At 41.2% G+C, this 19,325-nt stretch overlaps 2 non-coding genes across 2 annotated transcripts; both read right to left on the reverse strand.

The window, feature by feature from the left end:
* Window positions 1-2,255: 2,255 nt before the first annotated feature.
* LOC126254337 (U1 spliceosomal RNA) lies at window positions 2,256-2,418 on the reverse strand. The gene has a single exon (XR_007546047.1). It is a non-coding gene; the product is annotated as a U1 spliceosomal RNA (small nuclear RNA).
* A 14,663-nt stretch (window positions 2,419-17,081) lies between these two features.
* Window positions 17,082-17,244, reverse strand: LOC126254338 (U1 spliceosomal RNA). Its single transcript, XR_007546048.1, has one exon. It is a non-coding gene; the product is annotated as a U1 spliceosomal RNA (small nuclear RNA).
* Window positions 17,245-19,325: the final 2,081 nt, after the last annotated feature.

Raw genomic sequence — 19,325 nt, forward strand, 5'->3', positions numbered from 1 at the left:
TAATCTTTTAAGACTTGAAGACATTAATGGAGGAACATGAGAATACATGAGTATATTTTCATTTTGCTTCGCAAGTTCAGAAGGTTTGATGATGAATAAGCAGTGTACGGGTTCTCAGCAGGAAAGACACAGTGGTTCACAATATCTGGACATTGGTCCAGAAAGGATTAGAGACTGAAAAGTATTTTAGGTCTGTAGGAGTCACCTAACCATCAAAACTGTAAAAGTATTTATCGTAAAAACAAGGTTGCTCAGTTTAAATGTACAGTGAGTCGATTAAATCGTGTATTCTAGATCTGCCCTTGTGAGCTGGCTCGCTCTCATGCTGAGCAGTGAGCAGCCGGCTGGCTCATGGTGGTATTATGATGGGGAAAGATGGGATGAGTGGAAGGCAGCGGCGGGAGGGATCAGTACAAGGCAACTTTGCAACGATTTACAAAAGAGTGGAAGAATACACATTACAGAATAATGAGTAGGAAAGGTGGCTAGATTTACAGAGGAATGGAAGGCTATACACTATATAATAATTAGTGAGAGTCACTCTCTGAGTGTGTGTGTGTCATAAGCCTTTGATGAACTGACAGATGGATAGGATTAAGTTGTCAGGGCTTTCTTCTCTTGACAGTATGTTAAGTCTTCATAGAATTGTTTTATTTATTCGATGTAACGACGAGTTAGAAAAGGTTATCAACCACTGTAAGTAAGTGGACAAATGAACTTTTTGCATGCTGCTTGCATGAGAACTGAAAGGTTGTTTCTTCAAGACTGATGTTGGCCCTTGGAAGGCTTCATTATTGTACAGAATAGGACGCTAGAATAGCCACACCGACGATTATGAAGGCTCCCTGTACAGCACATATATATATACATCGTTACGTGTATGCGTATGTCAGGTGCTGTGAAACGGGCAGGACCATCACAACAAGGTGACATGATATAGATGATATATTAACTGTTTGCCATTACTTCTGCAAGTTGTATAAATGCGCTGACATAACAGCAATATTATTTAGTGAAACTATAAAAAAGCATTATATTGAATTTCTCTCACTGTTATATGAACACTATTATATGTATACTGTCGTGAAGTATCTTCTGATTGTTCAGTGATGTAGTTATTTTATATCAATATTACGGTAAGAGAAGAGGCAGCAGATGAGATGGCACCGTTTGGCTTATTTATTTACCTTAATTATCCAGTGATCATCTAACAATGATATAGGAATTGTCAAGGTAGTACAGTGCACATCAATAGCTCAAAATAGGCACAGAATATATAACATGTTTTAGAAGGACAGGAACAGGTGGTCATGAGGATAGGAGAGTAGTCAGCCATGGCCTTGATTAGAAAACCATCTCGGCATTCGCCTGAGTTATTTAGTACAAAGAAAGAATACAAACATCAGAGTGGCCCGACAGAGTAACACCATCCTCCCAAATATGAGATCAGTGTGCAGTAGAACTGATGGGTAAGGACATATAGGATGCAAGGGGCATTAGATGGAATGAGATAAAATAAAATGAGAAAATTGTCTCTGTACCTGAGTTGTTTAAAGACGTCTAATGGAAGCTGAACAGAAAAATTAAAATGAAGGATATGTATTTGAAAGAGAGTCTTGCAAAAGGTGAAGCTTTCGCTAACATTAAACGGAATTCCTGTGGAGCTGAGGTAAAGATTAGCTAAATCTTATGTCTGAAGTGTAGTGTTGTACAGGAGCGAATCATGGACAGGTAAAAAGAAATATAATATGAGTTGTCTGAAAATGGAGTATATTTAGAAAGTCTCGAAATGTAACTATGGAGAAGAAAGTTTTCAGGGAAAGTGGGGTGACATATTTAAGCCTGGAGAAGTAAGGAAGACAATAGGGGAAGAAAGATGATAATTGTAAGCTATCAGAACAAGGAAAAAATCTAGATGGGGCATTTACTGCATAGAAATTGCTTGCATCAAGGAGTTATGGGGGGAATAATGAAAGAAATGAGAGGAAGGGCATTGGAATGATGAAGACATTACAAGTGAGCGACAGATAAGGGAGATTCTTACATCTGACAAGAAGGAGAGCATTTTGTAGACTGTTCCTTATAATACAACTATGTTCATAAAAGTACCTTCGAGAGTGAAAATCTTTTTGTTGTGTGTATCTTCGACTCAGCTCCCGCACAATATGGCAGGTAGCAACTTTAGTTCTAAAAATTGTTACATTCCGTTGGGGATCTACCATGATATGCATTTAACTATGTTTATTTGATATTAGACCGGGTCTGCGCGAACGCAGTCCCGACTACCAAAAATTATGCACCCGAGTTACCCACATTAGGGGTAATCGCAGGTGTCAGCCCAACCGAAGTGCAATGGAAGAGCCTCGTCCTGGAGGAACCGCCTTCATGATCACGGTATCCCCTGTGCCAGGTAAGTATGCTTTGACGCTTTTTAATAGAGATGGGGCCCCTCCACGCCCGCACCAACGTGGTGACCAAACCAAAAGTTCTACTGTCACCTCCGTAAAACATGTTAGTTATCTAGTAAGTGGATCACAGGATGCTGGGCTGTGATGTTGTCCGTGCGTCTGGGTAAGGCTACGCATTAACACGGTCCATCAGGTGATAGTGGACGAAACGCGAGTGAGGGTAGCGATTTGAAGAGCAGAGGGAAAAAAGTGCCATGGCTCGTGCCGTGGGAAAAAAACCTCTGCGACAGTGGGATGGGTAGTAAGAGCAGTAGTGGCTTACTAGCTGCGATAGCTCATGCAAGGTTGGATTTGTTAGTATGGGTATCATGCATCATTACCGTGACAAGCGATGGCGATGTATCCCAGTGGCTGCAGCTGCTACATTCCTGGAACATTCAATATCGTTATACAGTAGTGGGAGATCGGCCATAGATCGTCTCACTGTGTGGGGGATGTGTGGAGCTTGTTTGCATGCGGTGTACGGTACGGCTTCCCTGTGTGGTGCCAGTTATTCGGCAGTGTATTTCAGCTGGATATCCAGTAATAGCGTCTGATTAACAGGGGCTCGCCTGTGCCGTTATGTTTGCGTATGCTTGGCCATAGATGTTATGCCCTTACAAGTATGTCTTTTGGTCTTTTATGTTTCCATCTATGGTTATGGTCGTAGTTCCCCAGATTCAGAATACACGGGTTCTGCGAATGTCTGGAGTTTCTGTATAGTCTTGTGGTGAGTTTGTGGATTACCTCCGTGAGAGTCTCAAGTCGGTATTCCCGGTGAAGGTCCGCGATGCGTGTGTATCGTGGAGCATTGCTTATGATTTTGAGTACTTTGTTTTGTATGAGCTGCAGACGGCGCAGGCGTGTAGGCGCAGCGTATCCCCAGACAGGAGCTGCGTACGTCATCAGGGGTCGGATAAGTGTCGTGTACATGGACCTCGACACCCTTCTGTTCAGTGTGCTACGCCTGTTGAGCATAGGATAGAGCTGTTTGAGCCTCGCGCTAGCTCGGTTGGTCATGTGTTGTATGTGGTCCCCCCAGAGTAATTTCCGGTCCAGCCAGACACCGAGGTATTTGACTTTCTCGCGGAAACGTATTGGACGTGCATGTAGGGTTATTGGTCTGCAGTAACGGTGTTTGCGCAGTTGCTTCGGTCTTCTAGTGAACAGAACGGCTTCGCACTTGTCGACGTTTACTCTAACACGCCATTTCTCCAACCAAGGCTCGGCCACTCTGAGTGCAGTCTGTAGGCGTGACGTAATGTTTGATGGTTTCCAATCTTGCGCAAGGATGGCTGTGTCATCCGCGTAGATTGGCATCATTGTGTTGTGTGTGGTTGGGAGATCGTTTATGTAGAGGTTAAACAGTAGGGGCCCTAGGATGCTTCCCTGGGGTACTCCCGCGTGTATACCGTGTCGTGTTGATTGTTTTCCCTGCACATCAGTGTTGAAACTCCTGTCTGTGAGGTATGAGTGTATTAGACGCAGCAGCCCGTCGGGGAATCCCGCGTCGCTGAGTTTGCGGATGAGGCCGTTGTGCCATAGACGGTCGAAAGCCTTTTCGATGTCCAGGAACAGTGCCCCTGTAGCTTTGTTTATGTTGAAACCATGTGTTATATGTTCAACGACCCGTAGGAGTTGTTGTGTTGTGGAGTGGTGATTCCTGAAGCCGAATTGCTCCGGTCTCAGGATGTCATTTGTTATGCAGTGCCTAGTGATGCGTTTGAGAATCACCTTCTCAACAATCTTACTGAGCGAGCTCAGAAGGCTGATGGGTCGGTAATTTTGTGGGAGGCTGTGGTCTTTCCCCGGCTTCCTGAACATCAGGACCTTGGCCGTCTTCCAAAAGGCGGGGAAGTGTTGGTGTTTTAGTATGGCATTCGTTATGTGTGTTAGGTACTCAGTTGCTTTATCCGTGAACTCCTGGAGGACACGGTTTTGAATGCCATCATGACCAGGGGCTTTCCTAGCGGCGGAATGCATTATAGCCCAGGAGACTTCGGCTGTGCTAGCATGTCGAATGTCGTCGCGCGATGGTTGGGCTAGAATGCGTGTAACCTCTTGGTCAGAAGCAAGTGTGAACACTGGATCTGATGGTACCAGGTTCGGTGTGAATGACGCTGCGAGTGTTCGGGCCATTAGTTCTGCTTTCTCTTCCGCTGAGTATGCAGGTCCGTCGGGCCCTTGAAGCGCTGGGGTGTATATTTTCTCCCTGGTGAAATGTCGGGCTAGTTGCCACACGCCAGGTCGTGTGGTGTCCAGCCCTTCGAGTTTTTGGTTCCACTGTTGTGTTCTATGTGTTTGTATTTTATCATGTATGATGCCCTGTAGTCTGTTAATGTGCCGTTTGAAGTACGGACGCCTGGTGCGCTGCCATTGTCTCCTGAGGCGATTCCTCATTGAGATTAGGCCCAGGATTTCCTGGGGCAGGGCCGCACTGCGTTGTTGTGAGGTGCGATCAGGTATGGTGCCTGCCATTGCGTCCTGGACGGCGTTAGTGAGGGTTTCTACTGCCTCGTCAATTTGTGCTGTTTCATTAATTTCGTGTATAGGTGGGATGTGGCTATCGAGCGTTTGCTTGAACCTTGTCCAATTCGCACGCCCGTAGTCCAACATCTTGCGTTGTTCCATGTGCTGCAGTGTTTCCTCAATGTATAGTATTACAGGTTGGTGGTTTGAGGGCAGATCGTTTTCAACGGCAACGTTGAGTGTCGTTGTAATGCCCTTGATGAGGGCCATGTCTATCACGTCTGGCCTGAGTCCCCTCTGATAGGGAATGTGCGTCGGTTCAGTCGGCGCTAGTATAATGTAGTTTCTGCCAAGTGAATGTTCGTACAGTTTTTTGCCGTTGGGATTTCGTATACGTGAATTCCATTCTGGGTGTTTTGCGTTCAGATCTCCAGCGACTATTACTCGCGGTGAGATGTTGAGTAATGTGCTGATATCACGTGTTGAAATGCCTACAGGGCTGTTGTATACCGATATCAGTGTGGTGTAGGCTCCGTTGAACTTGACTCTGACGGCCGTAGCCTCGATTTTTTCCAGTTCAGGGAGCTCTATGTTTGTGTGCTCAATGTCTTTGTGTATGACGATTGCAGTTCCACCCGCCACGGCGTCGCCCGGTCGGTCGGTACGATAGACACAGTAGCCAGGAAAGTTTAATTGTTTGTGCGGTTTAAGTTTAGTCTCGCTCAGTAGCGCGACAAGGATTCCCTTGCGCTCCATGAACGCGGCAAATTCTGCCCTTTTGTTGTGGATCGAGTCTGCATTCCAGAACAGGATCCGTGATAGTGTGTGCGGGTCTGCGTTATGGGCCAGGTGTGGTATATTATTCATGTAAGAGTGTGAAAGAGTGTTGTGATGGCAGTGTGTATGACAGCCCAGTATTGCCCGGGTTCGGCGCTCATGAGCTGGGTGATGAGTGTAGTGACGGCCATCAGCACCTTGGTATGGATTTCAATGGTCGTGTGTCGGGGGAATAGTGTTTCCAATATTCCCCCAGGTGATGTGTTGGTGTTGGGTGTGGCAGCCTGAGGTGCTGTTGTGGGGTTAGCGGCCGCTTGTGCGGGTATTGGTGTGTTGTTTGGGGCGGCATTTGTGTTTTGTAACAGAGGTTGTGGCGCCTGCGTTACTTCTGTGGTGAGGGGGATGGTAGTGTGAGTTACAGTCTCGGTGTCTTGTTGACTGTTTTCCTGTGTGTTGCTGTTCTGTTGTTGCTGCGTGGCCTGTTGTGGTGATTTCGTGTTCCCCGCCCTGTGTTTGCGTGTACGTCTATTCCTCCTCTGGGCTTGGGGTTCGGGGGGTTCTTGTGTGGATGTGTTTTCCTGTATATGGTGCGTTTCTTCGCAGCTCGTGATTTCCGGGAGTGGGGTCGTGTTGTTTGGGGGCATAGGTGTTGGTACCGATGCTTGTTGGGTTTCAGGTGTTGTCTGTGGCTGTTGTGTGGCTGTTGCAGCCGTTGTTTCACGTGTGTGTGTAGGGCGCTGAGGTTCCGCAACGCCCAGAAACTCGCTCCTTTATGTCATACAGAGCGCATTACAACAATCGAGTGCATATCACTGTACACGTTATGTGTGGGCAGTTGTGCAATACATCGAGCCCAAAACGCTAGTAAAATGTTTATATTTTGCGACTAAACTCTCCCATATTGTCAGTGGTGTCATCAAAGCTCTTAAAGACGGCATTTGACGAAACGGCCCTTACACAGGCCGTAGCTGTTTGGTCTAATTGGGCCGCGTAGTTCCCTTCAGCGACAGCAGATGGCTCCCATATCGATGGTTGCGCGCGCACGAGATATCAGCTGCTCCCAGCGTGCATTGTGGGTACAGTTGGTTAGATATTCGACGGGCCAGACACGTTGTGGTACTTTCTTAGAAAATAAATGAGGCGTTCTTTATGGCTGTGTATAACAAATAAATTGTACGTGTCCCTTCTGTATGACATAGCGCCGTATTCCACATCGTTTCCTTTTAGTTTTGCGACTAAAAGAGCACAAGATGGTACGAACTATATTAGAAATAGCCTGTGAAGAATAATTCTTGCGGATACTTTGTTACATTGTATTTAGACAACTGTTCCTGTCAACCAATCACGCTGATCGATGTCGAAAGGCAATGTACTTTCACTAACTACTGCAGCAATGCGATAATCAATTAAGTGTCAATTTACTGTTTTTCACAATCATCCTGTGAAAGCCGAACTTGTCAATATTTAGAATTTATTTGCGAGAAGAATATATCTTTGGACGTGTTCTTATTACATATTTATAATATGTATAGTTGTAGCCTACTGCAAATGTTTGCAGCTGTCGATGTGTTGATGAACAGAAAAATTATCTTGGACATAATTAAGGTTTACCTTACCATATGCTATTCCAATAAAATACGTGTATATATGCAGCAAAACAGACATGTTAAGAGTTTCTGTGTTCTGAAGTATGGTTCCATATGTAAAAAGTATGGTACTTCAAAACATAAACATCTTTAAGAAATAAACCAGCCAATTACCCCTTATGAAACGATTATTCCTTTATACCAAGTCTGTGAAGAAAAATTGAAACAATTGCCTTTATATAAACTTAACAGTATACAGATTACATACTATATTCATTTTCATGTTCACAGCTATATTAATGCAAAACTGAAATTGATTATAAAAGGCCTCTCTGAACATCAAGTGACCACTGATATAGATATGTTAGACATTTCAGGATTTAAGCTAGCTTCCTACTTCTGCAGAGTAGATATGGATGGAGGAGGAGTTGCCACATTTATCAAAAACTGCCATAAATTCAAGAACATTGACATTAATAAATTCTGTTTAGAGCAGCATCTAGAAGCATGTGCAACAGAAGTAGAGTTCCATAACAGATCCTATATAATAATAACTATTTACTGAGCACGTGCAGGAAATTATAATCTATTCTTAGATCATCTAGAAGCTCTTTTGGGTTATTTAACAGGAAGAAACAAAGAAATTTTGATTGCTGGTGACTTTAATACAGATTTTCTAATGCAATCTTCAAGTAAACATTCACTGCAGTTAGTAATGTTGTCTTTCAATCTAACTCACACTGTAAACTTTCCAACTAGGATCACTAAATCCTCAAGGACAGCCATTGATAACATTTTTATAGACTAATCAAAGGAACAAAATCATCACATAAAACCTGTTATAAATGGACTATCAGATCATGACATGCAGCTCCTTGTTTTAGATGTAAATTCTAAGCAGATTATCAAGACTGCTAAATCTGAGCACAGGAGAGTAGTCAATCAACCAAAAATTGAGTGTTTTAGAAAACTACTCAATGAACTGGAAAGATGTTTATAGTGCTCATGACATGAATGAAAAATACACTCCTGGAAATTGAAATAAGAACACCGTGAATTCATTGTCCCAGGAAGGGGAAACTTTATTGACACATTCCTGGGGTCAGATACATCACATGATCACACTGACAGAACCACACGCACATAGACACAGGCAACAGAGCATGCACAATGTCGGCACTAGTACAGTGTATATCCACCTTTCGCAGCAATGCAGGCTGCTATTCTCCCATGGAGACGATCGTAGAGATGCTGGATGTAGTCCTGTGGAACGGCTTGCCATGCCATTTCCACCTGGCGCCTCAGTTGGACCAGCGTTCGTGCTGGACGTGCAGACCGCGTGAGACGACGCTTCATCCAGTCCCAAACATGCTCAATGGGGGACAGATCCGGAGATCTTGCTGGCCAGGGTAGTTGACTTACACCTTCTAGAGCACGTTGGGTGGCACGGGATACATGCGGACGTGCATTGTCCTGTTGGAACAGCAAGTTCCCTTGCCGGTCTAGGAATGGTAGAACGATGGGTTCGATGACGGTTTGGATGTACCGTGCACTATACAGTGTCCCCTCGACGATCACCAGTGGTGTACGGCCAGTGTAGGAGATCGCTCCCCACACCATGATGCCGGGTGTTGGCCCTGTGTGCCTCGGTCGTATGCAGTCCTGATTGTGGCGCTCACCTGCACGGCGCCAAACACGCATACGACCATCATTGGCACCAAGGCAGAAGCGACTCTCATCGCTGAAGACGACACGTCTCCATTCGTCCCTCCATTCACGCCTGTCGCGACACCACTGGAGTCGGGCTGCACGATGTTGGGGCGTGAGCGGAAGACGGCCTAACGGTGTGCGGGACCGTAGCCCAGCTTCATGGAGACGGTTGCGAATGGTCCTCGCCGATACCCCAGGAGCAACAGTGTCCCTAATTTGCTGGGAAGTGGCGGTGCGGTCCCCATACGGCACTGCGTAGGATCCTACGGTCTTGGCATGCATCCGTGCGTCGCTGCGGTCCGGTCCCAGGTCGACGGGCACGTGCACCTTCCGCCGACCACTGGCGACATCGATGTACTGTGGAGACCTCACGCCCCACGTGTTGAGCAATTCGGCGGTACGTCCACCCGGCCTCCCGCATGCCCACTATACGCCCTCGCTCAAAGTCCGTCAACTGCACATACGGTTCACATCCACGCTGTCGCGGCATGCTACCAGTGTTAAAGACTGCGATGGAGCTCCGTATGCCACGGCAAACTGGCTGACACTGACGGCGGCGGTGCACAAATGCTGCGCAGCTAGCGCCATTCGACGGCCAACACCGCGGTTCCTGGTGTGTCCGCTGTGCCGTGCGTGTGATCACTGCTTGTACAGCCCTCTCGCAGTGTCCGGAGCAAGTATGGTGGGTCTGACACACCGGTGTCAATGTGTTCTTTTTTCCATTTCCAGGAAGTTCATGAACAATGTCAGTACCATGTTTGAAAACTGTTTTCCTCTAAAAGTTACTCAGATTAAACAGAAGTCTATAATAAAACCATGGATTACACAAGGAATAAAGATTTCCTGTAAGACAAAAAGGAAAATGTATCTATCGACCAAGAATAGCTCCAGTGATGATGATTTAGCTAAATACAAGGAATACTGTAAAACATTAAAAAAAGTAATTCAGATGTCTAAACAAATGCACTACGAGAAGAAGATAGCAATGTCAGGGAACACAATAAAAACTATATGGGATATAGTGAAAGAGCAGACTGGTAGAACCAGAAAGGAACAGGAGCAAATAGCACTAAGGGTAGATGACACATTTGTAACTGATGGGCATAGTGTGGCAAATCTATTTGACAAGTACTTTATATCCGTTACTGATAGAATGGGACTTTCAGGATCAGTAAATAATGCCCTTGAATATCTGAAACTAGCCTTCACAAATAGCTTCAAGTACATGAATATATCACTCACTTCACCAAAAGAAATAACGTCCATAATAAAATCTTTAAAAACAAAGCATTCTAGTGGGTACGATGAAATATCAAGTTAATTAAGGCATGTTCATGTGAGTTTAGTTCAATTCTAAGTTACTTGTGTAACCAGTCAATTATAACTGGGACATTTCCTGACTGGCTAAAATATGCAGATGTTAAGCCTCTATTCAAGAAAGGGTATAAAGAGATACCATCAAACTACAGACTGATTTCACTTTTGCCAGCATTCTCAAAAATTTTAGAAAAAGTAATGTACAGGCAGCTGCTCAACCATCTGACCACAAATAACATATTATCAAGAACACAGTTTGGATTTCTGAAGGGTTCTGATATCGAGATGGCTATTTACACCTACAGTGAAAATGTACTTAATTCATTAAATAACAAATTACAAGCAGCACGTATTTTCTGTGATTTGTCAAAGACATTTGATTGTGTGAACCACAACATCCTTTTAAGTAAATAAGAATTCTATGGTGTCACAGGCAGTGCTGCAAAATGGTTCAAGTTATACCTCACTAACAGGAAACAAAGGGTATCAGTGAAAGGGACTAGTGAATTAAGTCATCAGTCATCATCAGAATGGGAAGAAATTACATGTGGTGTCCCACAGGGATCCATCTTAGGGCCATTGCTTTTTCTTGTGTACATTAATGATCTCTCATCAATTACACTGCCAGAAGCAGAGTTCGTTTTGTTTGCAGATGACACAAGTATTGCAATAAATAGTATGTCAAGTGTAGTTCTAGAAAGATCTGCTAATGATATTTTCATGGATATTAATAAATGGTTTAAAGCCAACTCACTGACATTAAACTTCGAAAAGACTCACTATATGCAATTTAGAACCTGTAAGAGGTTTCCACCCAGCATATGAACTCTGGAGATATATGCACGTCTTCCTGTGCAATGCAAGCCAAGTGGCATTGCTGGATAGACGGCCGACTCACCTTGCTTCTCTCTCAGAGTTTGAATCTAGCGTCACACGGAATCATATCACGCAAAGTAATAATAAGAACAACGTATTCATCACACATGCGAGTCCTCAACTGATACCATGGACGAGTACTTCTCTTTATCTTTTGTATTATACACAGTTTGAGACTCACACAGTACTCACCACGTGGAATTACTCGTCTCTAATTTCAAGTCCTGCATACGCCATTTCTTAAATATTTCAACTTATGGTACACACGCTATTTCTTAAATATTTCAACTTATTGTACACACGCTAGTAATTCAGCTTAACTTAAGCACACGGAAGTATTTCAACTTATTGCTACACGTGGTTTCATTGTGACCGTTGGTCACTTCCGAAGATTACTACAATCCCATTAATATTACCTGCCTGACACTTAATTCTCCCCATAAAAGTTCCTGAAATAGAGAAATTATTATTTCAAACTACTCTTAAATATTCCACATGCATACCATGTCTCCACTCTTTTGTCTTTACGGAGCACAACGAAGACAGGTCTTAACATCACAAGATCCAGCGGCAGAGTGCCGAAAAATGGCCGTTCTCCAGGTCCTCTCGCACCTCTGCTGAAGTGGGGGAAGACCATGCTACGGTATTGGTCAGCCACATTTCAGGTGCTCAAAGCTCCGGTAAGTTTCATCTCTTTGATCCCACCAAAGGTGGCCAAATGATCGTCTCAAAGATGATCATATATTCACATTCACTATCTGCGGTTAGCAGACGACCATACATTCATTCATTTCACAGATCTCACCAAACTGGATGTAGGGATTTATTTTGTGGAAGTGCACATGTGATCAATTAAATAAATAAATTGTCATTCTTTCCCACACTGGTATCCGGCTTCGCTGTATTAATTGAAATTGAGTTATTTTACAAAAAAATGTGTTGTTCTGACAAAAATAATGAAGTATGTTGTACCTATTTTCAATGTCGGGCGGTACTGTACCCTTTCATCATCTTCAATAATTTGACAGTAAACATAAAAAATTTAGTTACAAATAAAGATCAGTTTAAAAGGAGCCTGAAAGACTTACTAGTGGCCAACTCCTTCTACTCCATTGACGAATTTTTTAATAGAAACAAATGATGTATTGTATATATTCATACTATTAGTATTGTTATTTCAGCTTTAAAAAAAATTGACATGTTCCACATCCACGAGGATCTCCTCAGCACGGATCTATGGAACGTAAACTAATCTAATCTAAAAAAGGTACAATTTAGTTTCCTCTCCTAGAGAAAACAATAAATAAACAATAGGAGCATTTCAGTTTAGAGCAAGCAAGGTTGACTGTAGGATAAATATGATGACCATGTGGTCACTGTGCACTAATTATTAAGAATTATCCTGTGATTCGTTGATTCTAGTCGAAAAAGTCCTGCACTGACAAAGTCACTTCCAATATTTTAACATGTCACCTCCTTCCCACTGCCTCTTCAGGGAGCTAACACAGAAACTAATAATTTTATCTGTGTGTATGGCTTTCTTATCTTCACAGAGATTTAGATGATCCTAGACCTTCGAAGGTGATGATTAATTTGTTTTATGTGACAAGGTTTCCATCACCAGGAATCTTTTAAGAGGGTAGGTGCAATTATGACATAGTAAAGTTAGGGTACATTCTAGCTTTATTCCTCAGAAAATGTGAGAGGTAATTCTGTGAAGAAATATGCATACAAGCAACCAGGAAGACATCCACTTGTCTAAATAACTAGTTTGCAAATATCTTAAATAACAAGTAATTATCAGCTTGCTAAAATGTTGATTTTTCATGTTTTTTTATAACTAAAGAAGAAATAAACTTTTTGTGTTTATTAAAATTGGATTTTATTGTTATGAAATATAGATACAATATTCACTAGGTCGTCACTACACTCCAATTTATAACTTATAATTTTTCAGTCTTCAAAAGAAATTTTTATAAGATTCATGCATTCGACACAAACTTATGACTGAGTCCAATTTGGAAAAAGGCGAAATGATAAAAACAGCGTTAAAGTTTGTAAAATGCTTTAGTGTACCCTATGATGTCTTCTATGAACTAAAATGCCCTGGTTAATATTATATTCCATGATCTTATTGATTCTTTGCTTCATTCTGTGCTTTCAGTTTCTTTCGCATTTTCCTTGCCTCCTTGGTGAATCATTCTGAACATCTTTTTCTCTGTTTTGGTGAGTTTAATCTTCACATGTATTCCCTTTTCAAAAATTGTATCGTGTTTTGGTCCACAGGTATTTTAAGTCTGTTAGTTACTTTTAATTTGCCATTGATTCCATTGCTGAAAGTAATCACACAATCGTAAGTTTATATTTGCACCATTCTTCTCCCAGAAAACCAGTCTCCAGGCATGTCTTCCAAATTTTGGAATTTAATGACTCAATCGTGTGAAACCATCTACACAAGTGAAACTTGATGAAGTGTGTGTGGAGTGTTCGGCACACACACACCAACTTACATTTTTCTGTAAGAGATAGATAGATTTTGTGTTGCAATCTTCACTTGTGTAAGGCTAAATAAACGAAGAATTTTTTGGGACAGATTTTGAAAACTGGTTTTTGGAGCCCAGCTAACCGTGTCCACCCTCTTAACTCAACAGTATTTTTCAAAGATATTTAAGTCTATACAAGCTGGAATTGCTCAAAGAGAACCCATCAGCAATCAGAGAAGAATTACTCATCTTAATTCGCCATTGGCCTTGTGTATAGCAAAACAGGCCTGATGCCTTGTACCCAATATAGATATACTTAATGGCATGGACAATTACAGACATTTATCCCACCACAGTAATTTTTACAGAAAGTTAATAGTATGTTGGACGAAGTTTCTTCAGAATTCTTGGTCTCAAATGGATTGCAACTTGGAGTAATTTTTTAAGACTTGAAGACATTAACGTAGGAACATGAGAACATAAGTATATCTTCTTTTTGCTTCGCAAGTTCAGAAGGTTTGATGAAGAATGAGCAGTATACAGTTTCTCAGCAGGAAAGACACAGTCATGTACTAGATCTGGAAATTGGTTGAGAAAGGATTAGAGACTGAAAAGTGTTTTAGTTGCATAGGAGCTACCTAACATTCAAAACTGTAAAAGTATTCATGGTATAAACAAGGTTGCTGAGTGCAAATATACAATGAGTCGATTAAATTGTGTATTCTAGATCTGCCCTTGAGGGGTAGTTCACTCTCATGCTGAGCAGTGGGCAACTGGCTGCCTCATGATGATATTATGGTGTGGAAAGGTAGGATGAGTGAGTGGAAGGCAGGGACGGGAGGGTTCAAAACAAGGCAACTTTGCAACGAGTCTTAGCTCTACGGCCGTTAATGTCATGTTCTATGGAGATGTATTGTTTTGTGGTGGCTCATTAACGCGTAACGTGGCAAATTTATTTTCTAAGACTGTTTTAGTAATGAGAAATGGAAGTGAAATGACACATATCTTAATATTTTTGTGTAGTGGCGATAAGACGGAGCAGCTTCGGGCCAAAAATGATGTTTCTTACGAACCATGCAGCATTATGATGAATGCCATTTTAGGACGACACTTCTCAATATGATGGAACCATGCTGTTAACATTAAGGCCAATATTATAAAAAAAAGATTATGTAATTAATATGTGTTGCAGCAATATGACACTATTTTACTCAGATAATTGGTTTGGTTCAATTCCTACACAACTTGAGACCAAATAAGTAAAAGGCATGTTAAGTGTGATGATACATAATTATTTAAATTAGCACATTGTGTGTTCAGCCAGCGCAATATAGCTGCCCAGGTGTGTGTGTGAGAGAGAGATTACTCCAGCTCATTAAAGAATTTGCCCTAAAGCTATCAAAGTTTTCTTCCTTTTTTTTCACCTGACGACCATTCAATCCTCCTACTGTATGATGGTTTATCTTCTTACTCCTAAATTATTTAAACTAACATTTACAAACAAATAAAAAACATGTTTGTGGTACCATAATAATACAAGAGGAACAATTAATTTGCAGTTTCTTGTTCTGCATCCAAGATTGAATAATATATACAGAGTAAATGTGGCTTGATGTACAAAAGAGTGGAAGAATACACATTACAGAATAATCAGGAGTAAAAGTGGCTGGGTTTACAGAGGAGTGGAAGGATTCACACTATGTAATAATTAGTAAGAGTCACTCTGTGTATGTGTCATAAGCCTTTGATGAACTGAGAGATGGTTATGATTCAGTTGTCAGGGCTTTTTTTTCTTTCAGTACGTCAAGTCTTCATAGAACTGTTGTATTTGGTCGATGTAATGCTGAGTTAGATAAGGTTGTCCCCCACTGTAAGTAAGTGGACAATTGAACTCCTTGCATGCTGCTTACATGAAAACTCGAAGGTTGTTTCTTTAAGACTGATGTTTGCCCTTGAAAGGCTTCATTATTGTACAGAATAGGACGTTAGAATAGTCACACCGACGATTCTGAAGGCTCACTGTAGAATACATATCGAATAATCGCAATGTTGATGTGTATGTCAGGCGTTGTGAAATGGACAGGACCACCACAACAAGAAGGTGAGATGATATAGACGATTTATTAATTGATTAACATTACATCTGCGAGCTGTATAAATGCACTGACATGGCAGCAATATTGTTTAGTGGAACTATAAAAAAGCTTTATATGTAATTTCACTCAGTGTTATATGAACACTATTACATGCATACTGTCATGAAGTATCTTCAAATCGTTATTTCATACCAATATTACGGGAAGAGAAGGGGCAGCAGATGAGATGGCACCGTTTGGCTTATTTATTTACCTTAATTATCAAATGATCATCTAACAAATGATCTAGGAATTGTGAAGGTAGTGCAGTGCACATCAATAGCTCGAAATAGGCACAGAATATACAACATGTTTTAGAAGGATAGGAACAGGTGGTCATGAGGATAGGAGAGTAGTCAGCCATGGCTTTGATTGGAAAACCATCTCGGCATTCGCCTGAGTTATTTAGTACAACAAAAGAATACAAACATCAGAGTGGCCCGACAGAGTAACACCATCCTCCCAAATATGAGATCAGTGTGCAGTAGAACTGATGGGTAAGGACATATAGGATGCAAGGGGCATTAGATGGAATGAGATAAAATAAAATGAGAAAATTGTCTCTGTACCTGAGTTGTTTAAAGACGTCTAATGGAAGCTGAACAGAAAAATTAAAATGAAGGATATGTATTTGAAAGAGAGTCTTGCAAAAGGTGAAGCTTTTACTAACATTAAACGGAATTCCAGTGGAGCTGAGGTAATGATTAGCTAAATCTTATGTCTGAAGTGTAGTGTTGTACAGGAGCGAATAATGGACAGGAAAAATGAAATATAATATGAGTTGTCTGAAAAAGGAGTATATTTAGAAAGTTTCGAAATGTAACTATGGAGAAGAAAGTTTTCAGGTAAAGTGGGGTGACATATTTAAGCCTGGAGAAGTAAGGAAGACAATAGGGGAAGAAAGATGATAATTGTAAGCTATCAGAACAAGGAAAAAATCTAGATGGGGCATTTACTGCATAGAAATTGCTTGCATCAAGGAGTTATGAGGGGAATAATGAAAGAAATGAGAGGAAGAGCATTGGAATGATGAAGACATTACAAGTGAGCGACAGATAAGGGAGATTCTTACATCTGACAAGAAGGAGAGCATTTTGTAGACTGTTCCTTATAATACAACTATGTTCATAAAAGTATCTTTAAGAGTGAAAATCTTTTTGTTGTGTGTATCTTCGACTCAGCTCCCGCAATATGGCAGGTAGGAACTTTGGTTCTAAAAATTGTTACATTCCGTTGGGGATCTACCATGATATGCATTTAACTATGTTTATTTGATATTAGACCGGGTCTGCGCGAACGCAGTCCCGACTACCAAAAATTATGCACCCGAGTTACCCACATTAGGGGTAATCGCAGGTGTCAGCCCAACCGAAGTGCAATGGAAGAGCCTCGTCCTGGAGGAACCGCCTTCATGATCACGGTATCCCCTGTGCCAGGTAAGTATGCTTTGACGCCCAGAAACTCGCTCCTTTATGTCATACAGAGCGCATTACAACAATCGAGTGCATATCACTGTACACGTTATGTGTGGGCAGTTGTGCAATACATCGAGCCCAAAACGCTAGTAAAATGCTTATATTTTGCGACTAAACTCTCCCATATTGTCAGTGGTGTCATCAAAGCTCTTTAAGACGGCATTTGACGAAACGGTGCTTACACAGGCCCTAGCTGTTTGGTCTAATTGGGCTGCGTAGTTCCATTCAGCGACAGCAGATGGCTCCCAAACCGAGGGATGCGCGCGCACGAGACATCAGCTGCTCCCAGCATGCGTTGTGGGCACAGTTAGGTTAGAGTTCTGTCTTCACCAAGCCAGACACATTGCGGTACTTTCTTAGAAAGTAAAATAGGCGTTCTTTATGGCTGTGTATAACAAATAGATTGTACCTGTCCTTTCTGTATGACACAGCGTCGTATTCCGCATCGTTTCCTTTTAGTTTTGCGACTAAAAGGGCACAAGTTGGTACGAACTATAATGGTAGTAGCCTGCGAAGAGTAATTCTTTAGGATATTTTTTAAAATTCTGTTGAGACAACTGTTCCTGTCAACCAATCACGCTGATCGATGTCGAAAGGCAATGCACTGGTCGGATAAAAACGGAAAATTTTCTCGAAAAACTTCTGTCGCATTTGGTATGTTAATATGTAGAAAACTTTGACTAACATTTGCAGCAATGCGATAAAGTGTGATGTGTCAATTTTCTGTTACAATCATCCCGTGAATGTCGACCTTGTCAATATTTAGAATTTATTTGCGAAAAGAATCTCTCTTTGGACGTGTTCTTATTACATATTTACTGTATGTATGTTTGTAGCCTACTGCGAGTGTTTGCAGCTGTCGATGTGTTGATGAACAGAAAAACTATCCTGCATATAATTAAGGTTTACCTTACCATATGCCATTGTTCATAAAATAAGTGTATATATGCAACAAAACAGAGATGTTAGGAGTTTCGGTGTTCGTTAGTATGGTTACATATGTACAAAGTAAGATACTTTAAAACATAAACATCCTTTAGAGATAAACCAGCCAATTACCCCTTATGAAACGATTATTTCTATATTCCAAGTTTGTGAAGAAAAATAAAGACAATTTCATTTATATAAAACTTAACAGTATACAAATTACATAGTATATTCATTTTCATGTTCACAACTATATTAATGTAAAACTAAAATTGATTATAAAAGATACAATCTAGTTTTCTTTCCTAGAGCAAAGAATAAATAAACAAAAGGGGCATTTCTGTTGAGAGTAAGCAAGGTTGACTGGAGGATAAATATGATGACCATGTGCTCACTGTATACTAATTGATAAGAATTATCCTGTGATTCTTTGATTCTAGTCGAAAAAGTTCAACACGAACAATGTCACTTCCAATATTTTAACATATCACCTCCTTCCCACTGCCTCTTCAGGGAGTGAAACATCCTGGGTATGTTACTGATTAAATTAACTAACCCAGAAACTAATAATTTTATCTGTGTACATTGATTTCTTATCTTCACAGAGATGTTGATGATCCTAGACCCTCCAAGGTGGTGATTAATTTGTTTTATGTAATGAGGTTCCTATCACCAGGAATCTTTTAAGAGGGTAGGTGCAGTTATTACACAGTAAAGTTAGGTTACGTTCTAGCTTTGTTCCTCAGAAAATGTGAGAGGTAATTCCATGAGGAGAAAGATGCATACAGGCAGCCAGGAAGACATGCACTTGTCTAAATAACTAGTTTGCAAATATCATAAATAACAATTAAATATCACCGTGCTAAAATGTTGATTTTCATGGTTTTCTTGATAACTCAAGACGAAATAAACTTTTTATGTTTATTAAAATTGGAGTTTATTGTTATAAAACATAGATAGATATTCACTAGGTCGTCACAACACTCCATGTAGAAACTGATATATAATGAGTGGAGTTACTGAAACCCTTTCTGTACCATTTTTACTTGATAAAAAATGTATAACTTAAAATTTTTTAGTTATCAACAGAAATTGTGATGTGTGTTGTAAACCATCATAAGTA

This window comes from Schistocerca nitens, chromosome 4 (assembly GCF_023898315.1).
Source record: "Schistocerca nitens isolate TAMUIC-IGC-003100 chromosome 4, iqSchNite1.1, whole genome shotgun sequence".
NCBI lineage: Eukaryota > Metazoa > Arthropoda > Insecta > Orthoptera > Acrididae > Schistocerca > Schistocerca nitens.